This window comes from Scyliorhinus torazame, chromosome 18 (genome assembly GCF_047496885.1).
Source record: "Scyliorhinus torazame isolate Kashiwa2021f chromosome 18, sScyTor2.1, whole genome shotgun sequence".
NCBI classification, from domain to species: domain Eukaryota; kingdom Metazoa; phylum Chordata; class Chondrichthyes; order Carcharhiniformes; family Scyliorhinidae; genus Scyliorhinus; species Scyliorhinus torazame.
The window spans coordinates 88,459,955-88,473,459 of record NC_092724.1 but is presented as its reverse complement, the minus strand read 5'-3'; the positions used below and the strand labels follow the sequence as shown (position 1 = coordinate 88,473,459).

Below are 13,505 nucleotides of genomic sequence, written 5' to 3'. Positions count from 1 at the left end.
CCTTTCTACTTGCCCGTTCCCCCGGGGGTTGTAGCTGGTCGTCCTGCTTGAGGCTATGCCCTTGCTGAGCAGGAACTGGCGCAGCTCGTCACTCATGAAAGAGGACCCCCTGTCGCTGTGGACGTATGCGGGGTAACCGAACAGCGTGAAGATGCTGTTCAGGGCTTTAATGACTGTGGCCGCGGTCATGTCGGAGCAGGGAATGGCAAAAGGGAAGCGGGAGTATTCGTCCACTACATTAAGGAAATATGCGTTGCGGTCGGTGGAGGGGAGGGGTCCTTTGAAATCGAGACTGAGGCGTTCAAAGGGGCGGGAAGCCTTAATCAGGTGCGCTCCATCTGGCCTGAAAAAATGCGGCTTGCATTCCGCGCAGATGTGGCAGTCCCTTGTGACTGTACGGACCTCTTCTAAAGAGTATGGGAGATTGCGGGACTTGATGAAGTGGTAAAACCGAGTGACCCCCGGGTGGCAGAGGTCCTCGTGGAGGGTTTGGAGGCGGTTAATTTGTGCGTTGGCACATGTGCCGCGGGATAGGGCATCGGACGGCTCGTTCAGCTTTCCGGGCCGGTACAAGATCTCATAGTTAAAGGTGGAGAGCTCGATCCTCCACCTTAAGATCTTGTCATTTTTAATCTTGCCCCGCTGTGCATTATCGAACATGAAGGCTACCGACCGTTGGTCAGTGAGGAGAGTGAATCTCCTGCCGGCCAGGTAATGCCTCCAATGTCGCACAGCTTCCACTATGGCTTGGGCTTCCTTTTCCACTGAGGAGTGGCGGATTTCTGAGGCGTGGAGGGTTCGGGAGAAAAAGGCCACGGGTCTGCCCGCTTGGTTAAGGGTAGCCGCTAGAGCTACGTCGGAGGCGTCGCTCTCGACCTGGAAGGGGAGGGACTCGTCGATGGCGCGCATCGTGGCCTTTGCGATGTCCGCTTTAATGCGGCTGAAGGCCTGGCAAGCCTCTGTCAACAGAGGGAAGGTCGTGGTCTGTATTAGGGGGCGGGCCTTGTCTGCGTACTGGGGGACCCACTGGGCGTAGTACGAAAAAAACCCCAGGCAGCGTTTCAGGGCTTTTGGGCAGTGCGGGAGGGGAAATTCCATGAGTGCGCGCATACGTTCGGGGTCGGGGCCTATTATCCCATTGCGCACTATGTAGCCCAGAATGGCTAGCCGATCGGTGCTAAAAACGCACTTGTCCTCGTTGTACGTGAGGTTCAAGGCTTTGGCGGTCTGGAGGAATTTTTGGAGGTTGGCGTCGTGGTCCTGCTGATCGTGGCCGCAGATGGTTACGTTGTCGAGGTACGGGAACGTGGCCCGTAATCCATGTTGATCAACCATTCGGTCCATCTCCCGTTGGAAGACCGAGACCCCGTTTGTGACGCCAAAAGGGACCCGTAGGAACTGGTATAATCGCCCGTCTGCCTCGAAGGCTGTGTACTTGCGGTCACTTGGGCGGATGGGGATCTGATGGTAGGCGGACTTGAGGTCCACGGTGGAGAAGACTTTATACTGGGCAATCCGGTTGACCATGTCGGATATGCGGGGGAGAGGGTACGCGTCTAGTTGTGTGTACCTGTTGATGGTCTGGCTATAGTCAATGACCATCCTTTGTTTCTCCCCTGTCTTCACTACTACCACCTGCGCTCTCCAGGGACTATTGCTGGCCTGGATTATGCCCTCCTTTAGTAGCCGCTGGACTTCGGACCGAATGAAGGTCCGGTCCTGGGCGCTGTACCGTCTGCTCCTAGTGGCGACGGGTTTGCAATCCGGGGTGAGGTTCGCAAACAAGGACGGGGGTTGCACCTTGAGGGTAGCAAGGCCGCAGATAGTGAGTGGGGGTATGGGGCCGCCGAATTTAAACGTAAGGCTCTGTAGGTTACATTGGAAGTCTAATCCCAGTAATGTGGGGGCACAGAGTTGGGGAAGGACGTTAAGTTTGTAGTTTTTGAATTCCCTCCCCTGTACCGTTAGGGTGACTATGCAGAATCCCTGGATCTGTACGGAGTGGGATCCTGCAGCTAGGCAAATCTTTTGTGCGCTGGGGTAGGTAGTTAAGGAACAGCGTCTTACCGTGTCGGGGTGTATAAAACTTTCCGTGCTCCCGGAGTCGACTAGGCATGGCGTCTCGTGGCCGTTAATTAGGACCGTTGTCGTCGTCGTCTGGAGAGTCCGGGGCCGAGCCTGATCGAGTGTAACCGAAGCGAGCCGTGGTTATAGTAGTGGGGTGTGGTCCGTTGTTGCCGTCCAAGATGGCGTCGGGGATGGACAAAATGGCTGCCCCCATACATCGTACGTGGCTGGGGGGTCACAAGATGGCGTCGGGGGTGGACAAGATGGCCGCCCCCATGCGTCGTACAGGTCGGGGGCGGTCCAAGATGGCGGCGCCCCTCCTCCCCTCGTGGTGGTCGGGACCCAAAATGGCGGCATCTGCGGGTCGCACATGGTGTGCTGGGGGGTCTGGGGAGCGCTAGGACCGCGCGGAGTTCCTTCACTGCGAGCGCCAGGGCCGCGGGCGCTAGGACCGCGCGGAGGTCCCTCTCTGCGAGCGCCAGGGCCGCGGGCGCTAGGACCGCGCGGAGCTCCCTCGCCGGGGACAGCAGTGGTCGGGGCCCAGGTAAGTTGCGCCGGCGGGTCAGGCGTGGGGTGCGGGGTGAGGGCCCAGGTCGGCGGCGCCGGCGGGACAGGCGTGGGGTGCGGGGTGAGGGCCCAGGTCGGCGGCGCCGGCGGGACAGGCGTGGGGCGCGGGACGGGGGTGAGGGCCCAGGTCGGCGGGTCAGGCGTGGGGCGCGGGACGGGGGTGAGGGCCCAGGTCGGCGGGTCAGGCGTGTGGCGCGGGACGGGGGTGAGGGCCCAGGTCGGCGGCGCCGGCGGGACAGGCGTGGGGCGGCGAGCGCTAGGACCGCGCGGAGCTCCCTCACCGGGGACAGCGGTGGTCGGGGCCCAAGTCGGCGGAGCCGGCGGGTCAGGCGTGGGGCGCAGGAGGGGGGTGAGGGTGGCGTTCGGGACGCGAAAGACCCATTCCTCTCCGTGGAGAGTGTTGGCCGGCACCCAAATCGGGAGTGCCGGCGGCGGGTCGTACATGGACTGCGAGGAGGGGGGTTGGGGAGCGTGGGCGGCGTGCAGGGCTCCCAGTTCTCCCGGGGCCGCGGTGGTCAGGACCCAGAGCCGGTCGCACATGGCTTGCTGGGGGGGTTGGGAGGCATAGACTGCCTGTAGGGCTCCCTCTGGCCCCGGGACGGCGGCGACCTCGCGGGATCGGCACACCACCGCATAGTGGCCCTTTTTCCCGCAGCTATTGCAGATGGCTGCGCGGGCCGGACAGCGTTGTCGGGGGTGGTTCGCCTGGCCGCAGAAATAACAGCGGGCGCCCCCGGTGCGACTCGGCGTTTGGGCCGCGCAAGCCTGTGGGGTGTCCGGGGGGGGGGGGTTTGCCGCGACGGGTACGTACGGGGCCCAATGGCCTGCCGCGCGGTCGGGGCCGTAGGCGCGGGTAGCGTGGCGTAGAACTCGTCCATCGATTCTTCGGGAGCTTGCCGTCTCGTCGCGAGCTGGTAGCGAGCGTAGATTTGGTTAACTGGGCGGACATAGAGACTTTTCAGTGCTGCGAACGCCGTCTGGAAATCGTCAGTGTCTTCAATGAGGGTGAAAATCTCCGTGCTCACCCTCGAGTGCAGGACCTGCAGTTTTTGTTCGTCTGAGACCCGGCCAGTGGTCGGTCTGAGGTAGGCCTCGAAGCAAGTCTGCCAGTGTTTGAAGGCTGCTGCCGCATTCACTGCGTGGGGGCTGATCCTCAGGCATTCTGGAATGATCCTGAGCTCCATAGTCCTTTTTAGGCACGCTTAATAAATTGTAGCGCACAAAGACTCCATGAGACGAAAAGAGCGAAGTCGATGAGGCTTTATTAAGCGTGTCTGTTCCCCAGCAGCCCGATAGTAAACTGGCCTGCGGGGGAAGGCACCGGCTTCTTATACTTCGCCTTCAGGGCTGAGGTCAACGGCCAACCAGGACCCGGGATCTGTCAGCCAATGACATTAGGGCTTCCAGTCCCACATGACCCCCAATACATACTACCACAGAGCCCTACTGGATTCTGCGGGCCAGATGTGGAACTTGGGAACTGCCAACAAAGGTTTGGAATTTTTTCCAAGAATGATGGACAGTTGGAGTTTTTCGGATGTCATCACAGAATTCCTACAGTGCAGGAGACCATTTGGCACATCGGGTCTACACCAACCGTCTGAAAGGGCACCCCCGCCCTATCCCCACCTAACCTTTAGACACTAAGGGGCAATTTAGCATGGCCAATCTACCTAACCTGCACATCTTTGGACGGTGATAGGAAACTGGAGCACGTAGACAACGGGAGAATGTGAAAACTCCACACAGTCGCCCGAGATCGGAATCGAACCTGGGTCCCCGGTGCTGTGAGGCAGCAGTGCTAACACTGTGCCACCCAAGACCGTACTTATTGCCCATCCATTAATTGTCTGGAAAAGTGTTTCCCATCCCCCGAACATGAGCTAATGCGATCCATGTCGGGGGCGATGATCCCCAATGGCATAAGGCATGGAATTCTAGGATTTTGATCCTGTCTTAACTATTTCCACACAGGGCGAGGAGAAAGCTGATGGGGAGCGTCATCCTGAGTTGCTGTCACCCATGCAGAACTGGCCGGTTCCAGAACAGCACTAGCCGAGGACTAGAAGCAAGTTCCTCTCCCCTCCTCCAGTCCAGTTAAGCACTGGGGAACTGAAAAGTGGGGTATAATTAAGTTGAATTACAGTCTCAGGCACCCAGGATATATTGAGCCCACTCCTTTCTACCTCATACGATGAAAATACTTACATCTCTCGGTGCACCTCGTTTTATCAACAGATCATTTCAGCAAATCCTCAGTAGGATCGGAGTGACAAAAGAAAAGACAGCAAAGCCACTCCTCAACTTCCTCATTTTGAAGCTTCTTTTCCGCTCGAGATTGGAGGAAATGAGCCACAGCTAGAACAAATTCAGCTTACCTCCGTGTTATTGAATCTGCGATCGCACAGGCCACTTTGCTCGACAATGCTGTGGCTCAGCTGTAGTCAGCCTGGGCATGTCGCCCCGACCCTTTGTGCATGGCTAAGCAGTGTTTGTACTTTTGGTGTTGTCTCGGTGATCACTATGTACAAGCACAGACGGAAGTGCTGTAAGGGGGCTCAGGAAATGAGAGCAAACCACAGTGATTCTCAAGATGTTTACTCATTCAGAGACACCAGCACTTAGTAAATGGAATAGAAACTGCAAGATGACAAAAGACCAAGGTCAATCTAGTTTGCTTTTCCTTATCTCTTATTTCATCTTTCTGGGGCTGTGGGCATCACTAGCAAAGCCAGCGTTTGTTACCCGTCCCTAATTGCTCTTGAGCAAGTGATGGTGATCCACCGTCTTCAACCACTGCAGTCCATGGAAGGGAATTTCAGGATTTTACGTGTTAGAGGGGAACTTGCAGGTGGTGGTGTTCCCAGACCATAAGACCATAAGACAGAGGAGCGGAAGTAAGGCCATTCGGCCCATCGAGACCACTCCACCATTCAATCATGGCTGATTTCAACTCCATTTACCCGCTCTCTCTCCATAGCCCTTAATTCCTCGAGAAATCAAGAATTTATCAACTTCTGTCTTTTAAAAAAATATATATTTTATTCAAATTTTTCGGCCAAACAAAACAATACAAAGGTTTTCCTTTTTACAACAATAAAACAATATAAATAACAGTGACCGTTTTAACAAATAAAATAATATATAAACTAAATGGCAACTGCCATAACAAAAATAATAACTCTCCAGAAATAAAATCAAACAATCCAATATACATAACCAAGTACAAATATCTATACAAAAACACCCCTGAGTACCCACCCGAGCCCTCCCCCCCCCCCCCCCCCTTCCCCCTGGGTTGCTGCTGTTACCTTCCCATTTCCTTTATCGTTCTGCGAGGTAGTCAATTAACGGTTGCCACCGCCTGGTGAACCCTTGAGCCGAACCCCTTAGTGCGAACTTTATCCGTTCTAGTTTTATAAACCCTGCCATGTCATTTATCCAGGTCTCCACGCCCGGGGGTTTGGCTTCCTTCCACATACGCAATATCCTTCGCCGGGCTACTAGGGACGCAAAGGCCAAGACATCAGCCTCTTTCGCCTCCTGTACTCCCAGCTCTTCTGCAACCCCGAATATAGCCAACCCCCAGCCTGGCTCGACCCGGACCCCCACCACCTTCGAAAGCACCTTTGCCACCTCCACCCAGAACCCCTGCAGTGCCGGGCATGACCAAAACATGTGGGTGTGGTTTGCTGGGCTTCTCGAGCATCTCCCACACCTATCCTCTACCCCGAAAAATTTACTGAGCCTTGCTCCAGTCATATGCGCCCTGTGCAAAACCTTGAATTGTATCAGGCTTAGCCTGGCGCACGAGGACGACGAGTTTACCCTACGTAGGGTATCTGCCCACAGCCCCTCTTCAATCTCTTCCCCCAGCTCTTCTTCCCATTTCCCCTTCAGCTCATCCACCATGATCTCCCCCTCGTCCCTCATTTCCCTGTATATATCCGACACCCTACCATCCCCCACCCATGTCCCTGAGATCACTCTATCTTGAATCTCCTGCGTCAGGAGCTGCGGGAATTCCTTCACCTGTTGCCTCGCAAAAGCCCTCAGTTGCATGTACCGAAATGCATTCCCTTGGGGCAACCCATATTTTTCCGTCAGCGCTCCCAGACTCGCAAACGTCCCGTCTACGAACAGATCTCTCAGTTGCACAACCCCAGCTCTCTGCCATGCTCCGAATCCCCCATCTATTCTCCCCGGGACAAACCTATGATTATTTCTTATCGGGGACCGCACCGAGGCTCCCGTCCTTCCCCTATGTCGTCTCCACTGCCCCCAAATTTTTAGTGTTGCCACCACCACTGGACTTGTGGTGTATTTCTTCGGGGAGAACGGCAACGGCGCCGTCACCAGTGCTTGTAGGCTGGTTCCTTTGCAGGACGCCATCTCCAATCTCTTCCACGCCGCTCCCTCCCCTTCTCCCATCCACTTACACATCATTGAGATATTGGCGGCCCAGTAGTATTCACTTAGGCTCAGTAGTGCCAGTCCCCCCCCTATCCCTGCTACGCTGCAAGAACCCCCTCCTCACTCTCCGGGTCTTCCCGGCCCACACAAAACTCATGACACTTTTCTCAATTTTCTTGAAAAAAGCCTTTGTGACCATCACCGGAAGGCACTGAAACACAAAAAGGAATCTCGGGAGGACTACCATTTTGACCGCCTGCACCCTACCCACCAGTGACAGGGGCACCATGTCCCATCTCTTAAAATTCTCCTCCATCTGTTCCACCAATCTTGTTAAATTAAGCCTATGTAAGGTTCCCCAACTCCTGGCTATCTGAATCCCTAAGTACCGGAAATCTCTTGTTACCTTCCTCAGCGGTAAATCATCTATTCCCCTGCTCTGCTCCCCCGGATGCACCACAAACAACTCACTCTTCCCCATATTCAATTTGTACCCCGAAAATTCCCCAAACTCCCTGAGTGTCTGCATTATCTCAGGCATCCCCTCCACTGGGTCCGCAACATACAGCAATAAATCATCTGCATACAATGATACCCGGTGTTCTTCTCCTCCCCTGAGTACTCCCCTCCAGTTCCTGGAGCCCCTCAGTGCTATGGCCAGGGGCTCAATCGCCAATGCAAACAGTAACGGAGACAGGGGACACCCCTGCCTCGTCCCTCTATGAAGACGGAAGTAGTCAGACCTCTGCCTGTTCGTGACCACACTCGCCACCGGGGCCCTATACAGCAGCTGTACCCATCCAATAAACCCTTCTCCAAAACCAAATCTCCTCAGCACCTCCCACAGATAATCCCACTCCACTCTGTCGAATGCTTTCTCGGCGTCCATCGCCACCACTATCTCCGCCTCCCCCTCTGGTGGGGGCATCATCATTACCCCTAGCAACCTCCGTATGTTCGTGTTCAGCTGTCTCCCCTTAACGAACCCAGTTTGATCCTCGTGGGCCACCCCCGGGACACAGTCCTCTATCCTCGTCGCCATCACTTTGGCCAGGAGCTTAGCATCTACGTTTAAAAGGGAAATGGGCCTGTAGGACCCACACTGCAGCGGGTCTTTTTCCTTCTTCAAAAGGAGCGATATGGTCGCCTCCGACATAGTCGGGGGCAACTGCCCCCTTTCCCTGGCCTCATTAAAGGTTCTCGTCAAAAGCGAGGCCAGTAGGTCCATATATTTCCTATAAAATTCCACCGGGAATCCGTCCGGTCCCGGGGCCTTCCCCGCCTGCATGCTCCTCCATCTCAATCTGTGCTCCCAGTCCCGCCCTCTCCTGCTCCTCCACCTTCGGGATTTCCAGCTGATCCAGGAAACACATCATTCCCTCCTTCCCTTCCGGGGGCTGAGCCTTATATAACCTCTCATAGAATGCCTTGAACACCCTGTTCACTCTCTCCGCTCCCCGTTCCATCTCTCCCTCCTCATCTCTCACCCCACCTATCTCCCTCGCTGCTCCCCTCTTCCTCAATTGGTGGGCCAGTAGCCGACTCGCCTTCTCTCCATACTCATACTGTACACCCTGTGCCCTCCTCCACTGTGCCTCTGCCTTACCCGTGGTCAGCAGGTCAAATTCCACATGTAACCTTTGTCTTTCCCTGTACAATCCCTCCTCCGGTGCCTCTGCATATTGTCTGTCCACCCTCAACAGTTCTTTCAACAGTCGCTCCCTATCTTTACCCTCTTGCTTCCCTTTATGTGCCCTTATGGATATCAGTTCCCCTCTGACCACCGCCTTCAATGCCTCCCAGACCACTCCCACCTGAACCTCTCCATTGTCATTAAGCTCCAAGTACCTTTCGATACACCCCCTCACCCTTAAACATACCCCCTCATCCGCCAATAAGCCCATATCCATTCTCCAGAGTGGGTGCTGTTCTTTTTCCTCTCCTACCTCCATGTCTACCCAATGTGGAGCGTGGTCCGAAATGGCTATGGCCGTATACTCCGTCCCTGTCACCTTCGGAATCAGTGCCCTTCCCAAGACAAAAAAGTCTATCCGTGAGTATACTTTGTGAACATGGGAGAAAAATGAGAACTCCTTACTCCTAGGCCTACTAAATCTCCAGGGGTCTACCCCTCCCATCTGCTCCATGAAGTCCTTGAGCACCCTGGCCGCTGCCGGCCTCCTCCCGGTCCTGGACCTCGACTCTCTGTCATTGTAGCGGAGAAACCTCACCACTATAGCTCGAGGTATTTCTCCAGCCTTTGGTCTTCGCGCCAGAACTCGATAAGCTCCCTCCACCTCCAAGGGGCCCGTCGGGGCCTCCGATCCCATTAGCGAGTGAAGCATCGTGCTCACATATGTCCTGACGTCCGCCCCTTCTGCGCCTTCGGGAAGACCCAGGACTCTTAAATTCTTCCTCCTCGAATTATTCTCCAGTGCGTCCAACCTCTCCACACACCTTTTGTGCTGTGCCTCGTGCGTTTCTGCCTTCACCACCAGGCCCTGTATTTCATCTTCGTTTTCAGCAGTCTTTGCCTTCACGACCCGAAGCTCCAGCTCTTGGGTCCTCTGCTCCTCCTTTAGCCCTTCAATCGCCTGTAATATCGGGGCCAACAGCTCCTTCTTCAACTCCTTCTTCAGCTCTTCCACACAGCGCCGCAGGAACCCTTGTTGCTCCGGGCCCATAACAAACGGCCACCTTCCGACGCCATCTTGCTTTGAGCTTCCCTTCCTTGCCGCTGCTCCAGAGGATCCTCCGTAATCCAGCCGCTATCCTCTCCCTTTTCCATGCGTGTCCAGGGGGATTCCCTTCTGGTTTACCGCACAGTGTTTTTGGCCGTTTAAATTGCCGTTGGGGCTCCTATTAAGAGCCCAAAAGTCCGTTCCAACGGGAGCTGCCGAAACGTGCGACTTAGCTGGTCATCGCCGCACCCAGAAGTCCAACTTCTGTCTTAAAGACACTCAACGTCCCGGCCTCCACCGCCCTCTGTGGCAATGAATTCCACAGGCCCACCACTCTCTGGCTGAAGAAATTTCTCCTCATCTCTGTTCTAAAGTGACTCCCTTTTATTCTAAGGCTGTGCCCCCGGGTCCTAGTCTCCCCTGCTAATGGAAACAACTTCCCTACATCCACCCTATCTAAGCCATTCATTATCTTGTAAGTTTCTATTAGATCGCCCCTCAACCTCCTAAACTCCAATGAATATAATCCCAGGATCGTCAGACGTTCATCGTATGTTAGGCCTACCATTCCTGGGATCATCCGTGTGAATCTCCGCTGGACCCGCTCCAGCGCCAGTATGTCCTTCCTGAGGTGTGGGGCCCAAAATTGCTCACAGTATTTTAAATGGGACCTAACTAATGCTTTATAAAGCTTCAGAAGTACATCCCTGCTTTTATATTCCAAGCCTCTTGAGATGAATGACAACATTGCATTTGCTTTCTTAATTACGGACTCAACCTGCAAGGTTACCTTTAGAGAATCCTGGACTAGGACTCCCAAGTCCCTTTGCACTTCAGCATTATGAATTTTGTCACCGTTTAGAAAATAGTCCATGCCTCTATTCTTTTTTCCAAAGTGCAAGACCTCGCACTTGCCCACGTTGAATTTCATCAGCCATTTCTTGGACCACTCTCCTAAACTGTCTCAATCTTTCTGCAGCCTCCCCACCTCCTCCATACTACCTGCCCCTCCACCTATCTTTGTATCATCGGCAAACTTAGCCAGAATGCCCCCAGTCCTGTCATCTAGATCGTTAATATATAAAGAGAACAGCTGTGGCCCCAACACTGAACCCTGCGGGACACCACTCGTCACCGGTTGCCATTCCGACAAAGAACCTTTTATTCCAACTCTCTGCCTTCTGCCTGACAGCCAATCGTCAATCCATGTTAGTACCTTGCCTCGAATACCATGGGTCCTTATTTTACTCAGCAGTCTCCCGTGAGGCACCTTATCAAAGGCCTTTTGGAAGTCGAGATAGATAACATCCATTGGCTCTCCTTGGTCTAACCTATTTGTTATCTCTTCAAAGAACTCTAACAGGTTTGTCAGGCACGACCTCCCCTTACTAAATCCATGCTGACTTGTCCTAATCCGACCCTGCACTTCCAAAAATTTAGAAATCTCATCCTTAACAATGGATTCTAGAATCTTGCCAACAACTGAGGTAAGGCTAATTGGCCTATAATTTTCCATCTTTTTCCTTGTTCCCTTCTTGAACAGGGGGGTTACAACAGCGATTTTCCAATCCTCTGGGACTTTCCTTGACTCCAGTGACTTTTGAAAGATCATAACTAACACCTCCACTATTTCTTCGGCTATCTCCTTTAGAACTCTAGGATGTAGCCCATCTAGGCCCGGGAATTTATCATTTTTTAGACCTCTTAGTTTCTCTAGCACTTTCTCCTTTGTGATGGCTACCATATTCAACTCTGCCCCCTGACTCTCCGGAATTGTTGGGATATTACTCATGTCTTCTACTGTGAAGACTGACGCAAAGTACTTATTCAGTTCCTCAGCTATTTCCTTGTCTCCCATCACAAAATTACCAGCGTCATTTTGGAGCGGCCCAATGTCAACTTTTGCCTCCCGTTTGTTATTAATGTATTTAAAGAAACTTTTACTATCATTCCTAATGTTACTGGCTAGCCTACCTTCAAATTTGATCCTCTCTTTCCTTATTTCTCTCTTTGTTATCCTCTGTTTGTTTTTAATAGTCTTCCCAATCTTCTGACTTCCCACTACTCTTTGCCACATTATAGGCTTTCTCTTTTGCTTTGATGCATTCTCTAACTTCCTTTGTCAGCCATGACTGCCTAATCCCCCCTCTAATAACCTTTCTTTTCTTTGCAGAAATCTGTGCTCTTGTCCTAAATGACAGAAGGTGCTGCTAAAGAAACCTTGGTGGGTTGCTACAATGCATCTTATAGATGGTACACATTGCTGCTACTGTGCATCAGTGGTGGAGGGAGTGAATGTTTCAGCTGCTGGATGGGCTTTTCTGGATAGTGTTGAATTCCTTGAGTGTTGTCGGTAATCTCTTTATACAATGATCCATGGAGTTGTTGATAAATCATAGTAATCAATCTCTACTAATTGGTCTACAAAAGACCAAGGCATGACTGTTCCTCTTGCTTTAAATTAGTTTTTAAAATAATTATGTTGTTTTGCACTGGAGGCGTCAGTCATGGCTCAATTGGTATTCTCACCTTGGGGTCATAAGGTTGTGGGTCCTGATGTGTTAGGCAGGTTGGTTCGATGTGGACTGCACTCGATGCAGAGAAGTTAGAAGCAGACGTCTAACACAGGAGAAGATCCAACATTGTTTTATTCAACTAGATGAACTGCTGTACATATTCAGCTGTGGGTCGACACTATACTGATCTGACTAGTGACCTTGTAGGAGCCCGACCAGACTTACTAGCTACCGCATGGTGTTTGTGCTTGCTAGCTCGTGGACTCTGACTGTCTCAGTAGCTGGGCCCCGAGAGCGCGGGAAACCTAGTGCCCTCTGGCTTTATAGTGGTAGTGTCCTGTCTGGTGATTGGCTGTGCTGTGTTGTATGCTTACTGGTCATCCTATGTGTCAATCACTGCCTGTCTGCACCTCATTATATACATGAGTGGATATTATGACATCGCCCCTTTTTTTTTTGAGTTAAATAGATGCTGAGGTATGTATATATATATTATATATATATATCCTGACTATATACAAACCGTGGTTGAACAAACGTATATACATGGGAAGGTGTCGATAGTGCAGATACATGGCAAACTAAGCAATATTTACAAGAGTTAAGTCGATGGATTCAGTCATAGAATTTACAAAAGATAAGTCTACAGATTCAGTCTTTGTGGCGGGCGACGAATTCTTGTCGATCGCCGCAGAGGTGGAGCAGGAACGCCTGCACATGGAGAGGTGGGATCGCTGCCATTGCGATGGTCGCGTGTGCCGGCAGGATCGCTGGCAGATCGGTGGCCTCGTGGCAGGGTAAGTCCGGAGGAAGCATGATAGCCGGCAGAGCACTGCGGTCAGGTGGTGGGCGTGGAACTCTTCGCAATGCCCGTCAGTTGCACCGTAGCAGGGAGCCATCAGCCATGCGAACAATGAAAGACCTAGGACACCTTGTTTGACAACAACATCTGTGGCTGACCAATCGCCCTCAGGCAACAGGACGCGAACATGATCGGCTGGAGCCAGCGGAGGTAAATCCATGGCATGAGCATCATATGTTGGGCCCGGGACTGCTGCACTTTTTGTAGCACCATGAGGTGGTCAAGGTCTGGAACATGGATGGCTGGAACTGTGGTCCTCAGAGTGCAATTCATGAGCATCTGCGCTGGAGACAACCCAGTGGACAGTGGGGTTGCCCTGTATGCCAGCATTGCCAGGTTAAAGTCGGAGCCTGAGTCTGCAGCTTTGCACAGCAACCGCTTGACAATATGGACCACTTT

General features: G+C 52.9%; 1 protein-coding gene across 2 annotated transcripts in view; it reads right to left on the bottom strand.

Moving 5' to 3' along the window:
* LOC140395355 (phosphatidylinositol 4,5-bisphosphate 3-kinase catalytic subunit gamma isoform-like) overlaps window positions 1–5,160 on the bottom strand; it is an 88,878-nt gene extending 83,718 nt beyond the window's left edge. Inside the window, exon 1 of one of the 2 annotated variants that reach the window (XM_072483001.1) lies at window positions 5,013–5,160. The gene's annotated coding sequence lies outside the window, so the exon portion shown is untranslated. Of the gene's footprint in view, window positions 1–4,842; window positions 4,933–5,012 lie in introns of those variants that run through there. The other variant, XM_072483002.1, reaches the window with a different exon arrangement.
* Between the last annotated feature and the right edge of the window lie 8,345 nt (window positions 5,161–13,505).